The following is a 10,000-nucleotide window of genomic DNA, read 5'->3' on the forward strand; positions in this document are numbered from 1 at the left end:
AAAAAAAATAAAAATTTATAAAACGATCCAAATTTACGTTTATCTTATTCTCCATCATTTGCAGATTCCAAAAACATATAAATATGTTATATTCGGATTAAAAACAAGCTCTGAAAATTAAATATATAAAAATTATTATCAAAATTAAATTGTCCAAATCAATTTAAAAACACTTTCATCTTATTCCTTGTCGGTTCCTGATTCCAAAAACATATAGATATGATATGTTTGGATTAAAAACACGCTCAGAAAGTTAAAACAAAGAGAGGTACAGAAAAGCGTGCTATCCTTCTTAGCGCAACTACTACCCCGCTCTTCTTGTCAATTTCACTGCCTTTGCCATGAGCGGTGGACTGACGATGCTACGAGTATACGGTCTTGCTGAAAAATGGCATTGCGTTCAGTTTCATTCTGTGAGTTCGACAGCTACTTGACTAAATATTGTATTTTCGCCTTACGCGACTTGTTTTTTCCTATGACGGGTAGTATAGCAATAATAACTCACTCAGTGCCTCCGTTGTGGCGACTGAAGCAAGGACCAGGATCAGGATGTAGGCGATGCGTTTGGCCATGGCGAATAAACTGTTCCTGCAACAAAAAAGGCGTTCATTGAAGTTCTAAGTTCTAGTTTTAAGGACAGGTTTTGACAAAAAGGCGCACGTAGCCTTAAACCTCTACCCATGGAAAATAAAGTTCCATCATCATCATCACCATCATCATCATCATCATCATCATCATCATCATCATCATCATCATCATCATCATCATCATCTTCATCATCATCATCATCATCTATCATGTTTGTTTCTTAGCCTTTTTATATTTAGTCAAGTTTTGACTAAATATTTTAACGTAGAGGGGGGAATCGAGACGAGGGTCGTGGTGTATGTGTGTGTGTGTGTGTGTGTGTGTGTGTGTGTGTGTGTGTGTGTCTGTCTGTCTGTCTGTCTGTCTGTGTGTGTGTGTAGAGCGATTCAGACCAAACTACTGGACCGATCTTTATGAAATTTGACATGAGAGTTCCTGGGTATGAAATCCCCGAACGTTTTTTTCATTTTTTTGATAAATGTCTTTGATGACGTCATATCCGGCTTTTCGTGAAAGTTGAGGCGGCACTGTCACGCCCTCATTTTTCAACCAAATTGGTTCAAATTTTGGTCAAGTATTCTTCGACGAAGCCCGGGGTTCGGTATTGCATTTCAGCTTGGTGGCTTAAAAATTAATTAATGACTTTGGTCATTAAAAATCGGAAAATTGTAAAAAAAATAAAAATTTATAAAACGATCCAAATTTACGTTTATCTTATTCTCCATCATTTGCTGATTCCAAAAACATATAAATATGTTATATTCGGATTAAAAACAAGCTCTGAAAATTAAATATATAAAAATTATTATCAAAATTAAATTGTCCAAATCAATTTAAAAACACTTTCATCTTATTCCTTGTCGGTTCCTGATTCCAAAAACATATAGATATGATATGTTTGGATTAAAAACACGCTCAGAAAGTTAAAACAAAGAGAGGTACAGAAAAGCGTGCTATCCTTCTTAGCGCAACTACTACCCCGCTCTTCTTGTCAATTTCACTGCCTTTGCCATGAGCGGTGGACTGACGATGCTACGAGTATACGGTCTTGCTGAAAAATGGCAGCTACTTGACTAAATATTGTATTTTCGCCTTACGCGACTTGTATTTAGTCAAGTTTTGACTAAATATTTTAACATCGAGGGGGAATCGAAACGAGGGTCGTGGTGTATGTGCGTGTGTGTGTCTGTGTGTGTGTGTGTGTGTGTAGAGCGATTCAGACTAAACTACTGGACCGATCTTTATGAAATTTGACATGAGAGTTCCTGGGTATGAAATCCCCGAACGTTTTTTTCATTTTTTTGATAAATGTCTTTGATGACGTCATATCCGGCTTTTCGTGAAAGTTGAGGCGGCACTGTCACGCCCTCATTTTTCAACCAAATTGATTGAAATTTTGGTAAAGTAATCTTCGACGAAGCCCGGGGTTCGGTATTGCATTTCAGCTTGGTGGCTTAAAAATTAATTAATGACTTTGGTCATTAAAAATCGGAAAATTGTAAAAAAAAATAAAAATTTATAAAACGATCCAAATTTACGTTTATCTTATTCTCCATCATTTGCTGATTCCAAAAACATATAAATATGTTATATTCGGATTAAAAACAAGCTCTGAAAATTAAATATATAAAAATTATTATCAAAATTTTTTTTTCGAAATCAATTTAAAAACACTTTCATCTTATTCCTTGTCGGTTCCTGATTCCAAAAATATATAGATATGATATGTTTGGATTAAAAACACGCTCAGAAAGTTAAAACGAAGAGAGGTACAGAAAAGCGTGCTATCCTTCTCAGCGCAACGAATACCCCGCTCTTCTTGTCAATTCCACGTGCACTGCCTTTGCCACGGGCGGTGGAGTGACGATGCTACGAGTATACGGTCTTGCTGCGTTGCGTTGCGTTCAGTTTCATTCTGTGAGTTCGACAGCTACTTGACTAAATATTGTATTTTCGCCTTACGCGACTTGTTTGTACTTTAGTCACTGTTGCTTGCCTTCTGTAAAGACAGCTCGTACACGTGCATGTTATGATCGTCACATATAGAAAGATGGAGAGAGAAAAAACAATATAAAAGAAAAAAAGAAATAAGGAAAAAATGTAAAGAAATAAAGGAAGAAAGAAACAAAATAAACGAAAAAGGAAAGGATAAAACATATGGAATAAAAAGGACATGAATTCAGAATGAAAAAAAGAAATAAAAAGAAACGAAGAAACAAGGAAATACAGAACGGAAGGCATACAGAAAGAAAGAAAGACAGAAAGAAAGAAAAAAAAGAAGAAAAAAAGATGGAGAGAAAGAAAGGAGGAAATAACAATCACAGAGGAAAGATATGCAATATCTAATAACAAATAATATTGCTATTTCATATGTTACGTGGATTTCCATTGGTCAATTGGGCAAAACTGAGCTCAGTGCAAAAGTGATATCGACGACATTTCCGTCGATATCAGTTTTGAAATCGACGACCTCTTTATTGCTTCCCCACTTCAAAAACAAAAACACCTAAATTTAAAAACAAACAAATATATATGAAAATGTAATGATCCCAGAATTTAGTTGAGTAAGTGACTAAAGACTTTTTAAAAGAAAAGACATTTTGAAATACTGAAAAGTACAAGAAAAGAGTGAACAATAAGAAATAATAATCAGAGGGAGGGATATGGAACAGCCAAAACTGAGACAAATACTTTTGTAATTTCTTGAAAGGCACTGGTTCCTTTTTTTGGGAACTTAATTCATAAAACAATTCAAACTCACCATAGCTAGCAGTCAGGGTGTTCATTTTTGGAACGTGAGCAAGTGGGGAAATGGTCTTATCCTATGTTAAAGCCTTGCCAGATATAAGAAAGTCAGGCGAACTGTTTTTACGAGGCGGACTGGGCCTTTCAACTACATATTTTGCTGTGAGTATACTCTCAAAGAACACTTACCACCAAACAAAACACTCACAAAACAAGAACAAGTCGCGTAAGGCAAAATTACTACATTTAGTCAAGCTGTGGAACTCACAGAATGAAACTGAACGCACTGCATTTTTTCACAATGACCGTAGTCCGCCGCTAGTGCAAAAGGCAGTGAAAGTGACGAGCCTGTTCAGCGCGGTAGCGGTTGCGCTGTGCTGCATAGCACGCTTTACTGTACCTCTCTTCGTTTTAACTTTCTGAGCGTGTTTTTAATCCAAATATATCATATCTATATGTTTTTGGAATCAGGAACCGACAAGGAGTAAGATGAAATTGTTTTTAAAACGATTTCGGAAATTTAATTTTAATCATAATTTTCATATTTTTAGTTTTCAGAGCTTTCCGATTTTTAATCCGAATATAACATATTTATATGTTTTTGGAATCAGAACATGATGAAGAATAAAATAAAAGTAATTTTGGATCGTTTTACAACAAAAAAAATTTAATTACAATTTTCTGATTTTTAATGACCAAAGTCATCAATTAATTTTTAAGCCTCCATGCTGAAATGCAATACATGTACCGTAGTCCGGCCTTCGTCGGAGATTGCTTGGCCAAAATTTCAATCAATTTGATTGAAAAATGAAGGTGTGACAGTGCCGCCTCAACTTTTACAAAAAGCCGGATATGACGTCATAAAAGACATTTATCGAAAAAATGAAAAAAACATCTGGGGATTTCATACCCAGGAACTCTCATGTACAATTTCATAAAGATCGGTCCAGTAGTTTGGTCTGAATCGCTGTACACACACACACACACTCACACACACACACACACACACACACACACACACACACACACACACACACACACACACACATACACCACGACCCTCGTCTCGATTCCCACTCTATGTTAAAACATTTAGTCAAAACTTGACTACATGTAAAAAGCAGGCTTACCTGTCAGCGGCTGGTTTCTCTCAATTAGAATCTGCTTGAATAGTGAACAAAGATCAGAAAGTGAGATTTTTATATAGATCGGTGGATTTTTCAATTTAGCTGTATCACCTGAATGTTTATGCGTAGTAACGGTACTACGTTTTTCCTATAAATTATATTTGATGATTAATAAACCGCCCAAAACATTATAATAACTCTTTTTGTTCAAACCACAGCCACAAAATAAGGTCAAACTGAGGATACACCCATTATTCTCCATGAACCCTGCTTAACACATTTATATCAACATCAAATTTCCATAAAAATCGTAAGCACCTTTGCCTCCGACTCAGGATGAATCAGTCACAAAAGTTCAAACAAAAAGTCATTGCCATAAATGTTCTCATCACAGCGATAAATGTCGTGTTTGATAGACATGACCAGATCGTGACTCATCTTTTGAACCTGACTGTCCACATTCGCAATTTAGCCTGGACATTTTGATTGAGCTGAGATTAAAATGAATTCATATGTGAATCGCAGAATGCAGAAAAAAAAGTGTCGGTCACAAAGGCATATTTATATATACGCACGCACGCAATCACGCACGCACGAACACGCAATCACTCATACACACACGGACATGCACGCACGCACGCACGCACGCAAAATCACCTAAACCAATACAGACATAAACACAGACTACGTAAATTATTCAACCGAAAACTAAAATTCTCAAAGCATTTTTTTTATACGTGCGTTTGAACATGTGCATTTGTGGTGGAAACAGGAGAATATATCAGTGAACTTTAACTATACCATACTATACTTTAACTATACTATACTATACTTTATCTATACTATATGCCTTTCCTCCTTCTTTTATTGGTGGTGGATGTTGTTTTAGTTGATTTTATAGCACTGTACATTCAACGCCAGCTTCTTTTCACGGATGAGTGAATATGATAGCTTTTTTGTGCATTTAAAAAAAAGAAGAAATGTTAAACCATTTGTACTAAAAACTATCACCGCAGGAAATAAGCCTAACTCCCATTGACCCCACTCTGCCTGTTTTATTTAAGGGCAAATCGGCGATAGTAAATGTTTTTGTGGTGTGGCAATATGTACTGTATGCTCCTTTCCTTTCGTGATAGGAGTCAATACAATTTATTTTATTGAGTGTGACGAATTAAAAGAAAAAAATCGGTCTGTACTCACACTCACAAAAAAATGAAGTTGTATTGTGTTGTTTTGTATGTGTGTATTGTATTGTAATGTATTATATACCGAGCAACAAAAGAAACGGGAACAAATTCTGCAATGTTTGATTGACAAAATCTCAAACAATTATAGAGTTAGAATTATCAAACCACAAAAGTTTGATGAAGGCATGTTTGACCTAGCTGTTGTGTGATTATTTTGATGCTGCGACTTTTTCAACACACGGGACAAAGCAGGTTTAACGTTAACGAATTTTTGGAGATCTCGCTCAGTCAGTCTTCATCGCGCTCTCTGGCCACTGATCGGACACTGGTGGCTTCCAATGATGTTCCTGGTAGTGTCAGTGGCTGTATTGAATCGATCTCGAAGACGTTGTGGCAAGAAATTGCGATCTTGTGTTATTTGGGGTAATGCGAAAAATCCACCGCGTTGCATAACTGCAGTGCTTCCAATGTCAACAGAACATTGCTGAAGGTGATAGACTGTTGACATATGCACGTTTAAAGCACATGCCAGCGCTTCGGGATCACCCCCAGCTTTAAAACGACCTGGCAATTTGGTGGTGTCAATCTTGACATCCTGGCTGTTTCAAAAGTGAGACTGGCGGCAAGCGTGCCATGGTCTCTTTTGGTTGCTAATGCATTAGTGAACACATCTCACACATCAGATTTCTCCTGCTCCACATGCACGTGCTGCGAGCGCGCATTATGTGTTTAACGTTAAACCTCAGTGCTTGTCCCGTGTGTTAAAACAGTCACAGCATCAAAATAATCACACGAAAGCAAGGTCAAACATGCCTTCATCAATCTTTTGTGGTTTGATAATTCTAACTCTATAATTGTTGGAGAATTTGTCAATCAAACAATGACGAATTTTTTCGCGTTTCTTTTGTTGCTCGGTATATATCGTGTTGCGTTGTGTTGTGTTGTGCTGTGCTGTGCTGTGCTGTGCTGTGCTGTGCTGTGCTGTGCTGTGCTGTGGTGTGGTTGTGTTGTGTTGTGGTTTGGTGAGGTGTAGTGGTGTGGTATGGTGTGGAGTGGTGTGGTGTGGTATGGTGTGGTGTGATGTGGTATGGTGTGGTGTGGTGTGGTTGTGTTGTGGTTGTGTTGTGTTGTGTTGTGGTTTGGTGAGGTGTAGTGGTGTGGTATGGTGTGGTGTGGTGTGGTATGGTGTGGTGTGGTGTGGTGTGGTATGGTGTGGTGTTGTGTACAGATTCTGTCAGACCCTCTCTGTCGGTCTGTCTGTCTGTATCTCTCTCCCATCTTTGTCTGTCTGTCTGTCTGTCTCTCTCTCTGTCTCTCTCTGTCTCTCTCTCTCTCTCTCTCTCTCTCTCTCTCTTATTACACTGTCCATTGTATTCTGATTTGAGAATGAGATTTCTTAATACTTAAGAAAATATGCCACTTTCTTCAGTATTAAGATGTAGAGACTCCATACGGTGTAGATACCTTGCAAAATGTTTATATTATGCAATCAGACGAAGACAATTGTTTTCATAGGTATATTGTAAATGACTACGTTGATGTTTAATGTTTCGGAGTTCAAGTAGCAGTAATGTTTTTCACGTATTTATTTTATGGTTGTTGTCGTTGTTGTTGTGTTTTTGTGTTGTTTCTGTTTTTGTTCTTCCCCCATTCCCCTTGGTTTGTATATGGGGTCTGTGGCCTTAGTACAATAAACCGTTCTGAGTTCTGAGTTCGCTCTCTCTCTCTCTCTAGCTCTCTCTCTCTCTCTCTTTCTCTCTCTCTGTCTGTCTGTCTCTCTCTCTCTCTCTCGCTCTCTCTCTCTCTCTATCTCTCGCTCTCTCTCTTGCTCGCTCGCTCTCTCTCTCTCTCTCTCTCTCTCTCTCTCTCTCTCTCTCTCTCTCTCTCTCTCTCTCTCTCTCTCTCTCTCTCTCTCTCTCTCTCTCTCTCTCTCTCTCTCACACACTCTTTAGCTCCTTCTTTGCAAAGAAGAAAAGACAAGCAAGTTCTGATGTTAGTTTAAACACATATTCAGATCACGGAAAATGATACTTGTACAAGGATCTACAAAGACTGTCTATACAATAGAACCATAAACAAGTCGCGTAAGGCGAAAATACAACATTTAGTCAAGTAGCTGTCGAACTCACAGAATGAAACTGAACGCAACGCAACGCAGCAAGACCGTATACTCGAAGCATCGTCACTCCACCGCCCGTGGCAAAGGCAGTGCCAGTGGAATTGACAAGAAGAGCGGGGTATTCGTTGCGCTGAGAAGGATAGCACGCTTTTCTGTACCTCTCTTCGTTTTAACTTTCTGAGCGTGTTTTTAATCCAAACATATCATATCTATATGTTTTTGGAATCAGGAACCGACAAGGAATAAGATGAAAGTGTTTTTACATTGATTTCGAAAAAAAAAATTTGATAATAATTTTTATATATTTAATTTTCAGAGCTTGTTGTTAATCCAAATATAACATATTTATATGTTTTTGGAATCAGCAAATGATGGATAATAAGATGAACGTAAATTTGGATCGTTTTATAAAAAAAATATTTTTTTTACAATTTTCAGATTTTTAATGATCAAAGTCATTAATTAATTTTTAAGCCACCAAGCTGAAATGCAATACCGAAGTCCGGCCTTCGTCGAAGATTACTTGACCAAAATTTCAACCAATTTGGTTGAAAAATGAGAGCGTGACAGTGCCGCCTCAACTTTCACGAAAAGCCGGATATGACGTCATCAAAGACATTTATCAAAAAAATGAAAAAAACGTATGGGGATATCATACCCAGGAACTCTCATGTCAAATTTCATAAAGATCGGTCCAGTAGTTTAGTCTGAATCGCTCTACACACACACACAGACAGACAGACAGACAGACACACACACACACATACACCACGACCCTCGTCTCGATTCCCCCCTTTACGTTAAAACATTTAGTCAAAACTTGACTAAATGTAAAAAGGAAAAAGAAAAAAGGAAACATGTACAAATTGTATACTATATCCCTGCACATAAATTACAGAAGTACATAGCATAAACAAGCACAATACTAGTATCAATATGAATACGCATTAAAAAACCAATAAGAAAATGCAAGGTGACGAATAAACGTACTGCCATATTCTGTACGAGAAAAATGAAGAGATGTCCGTAAATGGTACAATTTTGATCAATGTTCCCATGAATTCCACGCTTTCACATTACAGATGTTGTAACACAATCGACAAAAACTATGCTATCATGTTAACTGGACGTCGCACATATACAAGCTTAAACTGCCTTAAGCACTTTCTTTTAATGCACAAAGGCAGACAACTGTTTTGAGTGAGAACAACGCTGATGCAAACACAAGACCACACACACACACACACACAAACACACACCTACACACCTACACACACACAAACACACAAACACACACACACACACACACGCGCGTGCGCGCACTTTCCCTCGGTAAATGTACAAGCGCTACACAGGTCGTGTGTACACACGCCTTCCCTCTGCACAATTCTGTAACTTCACTGGTGGCTTGCAAGAATACAAATTTAGACAGTTGATAGAATATGGAGAGAAAAAATGTCAATGGTTATCAAAAGAATTTTAAAACACAAAATCAAGAAGATTTGACCTCTTTCATTCACATTTAAACACTCAAAACAGCCTCCCGGTACGAATATACCAAACGTGAACAAAGTTGTGCCAAATGATTGTTTGTCTGCAGAATCCATTACTTCCTCTGTGTTCCGCCAGGACACACATTTATTTGTGGACAGAATATATCGGAACTTGAAGCAGCATGCCTACGGTTATGTAAACAGTATACACACAAACAAGTTTAAACAAGTCGCGTAAGGCGAAATTACTACATTTAGTCAAGCTGTGGAACTCACAGAATGAAACTGAACGTAGTCCGCCGCAAGTGCAAAAGGCAGTGAAAGTTACGAGCCTGTTTGGCGCGGTAGCGGTTGCGCTGTGCTTCATAGCACGCTTTACTGTACCTCTCTTCGTTTTAACTTTCTGAGCGTGTTTTTAATCCAAACATATCATAATTATCTATATGTTTTTAGAATCAGGAACCGACAAGGAATAAGATGAAATTGTTTTTAAATCGATTTCGGAAAGTTAATTTTGATCATAATTTTTATATTTTTAATTTTCAGAGCTTGTTTTTAATCCAAATATAACATATTTATATGTTTTTGGAATCAGAACATGATAAAAAATAAGATGAACGTAAATTTGGATCGTTTTATAAAAATTTCTTTTTTTTTTACAATTTTCAGATTTTTAATGACCAAAGTCATTAATTAATTTTTAAGCCACCAAGCTGAAATGCAATACCGAAGCCCGGCCTT

General features: G+C 37.4%; 1 protein-coding gene across 7 annotated transcripts in view; it reads right to left on the bottom strand.

Moving 5' to 3' along the window:
* LOC138964368 (uncharacterized) overlaps positions 1 to 10,000 on the bottom strand; it is a 26,673-nt gene that overhangs the window by 3,259 nt on the left and 13,414 nt on the right. For 6 of the 7 annotated variants that reach the window (XM_070336307.1, XM_070336302.1, XM_070336306.1 and 3 more), the window contains exon 3: positions 7,628 to 10,000. This exon is cut by the window's right edge and continues 692 nt beyond it. The exons of the other annotated variant lie outside the window; for it this stretch is intronic. The gene's annotated coding sequence lies outside the window, so the exon portion shown is untranslated. Of the gene's footprint in view, positions 1 to 7,627 lie in introns of those variants that run through there. 7 annotated transcript variants of the gene reach the window in all.

The sequence above is a fragment of the Littorina saxatilis genome, linkage group LG4, assembly GCF_037325665.1.
Source record: "Littorina saxatilis isolate snail1 linkage group LG4, US_GU_Lsax_2.0, whole genome shotgun sequence".
In the NCBI taxonomy this organism is placed as follows: domain Eukaryota; kingdom Metazoa; phylum Mollusca; class Gastropoda; order Littorinimorpha; family Littorinidae; genus Littorina; species Littorina saxatilis.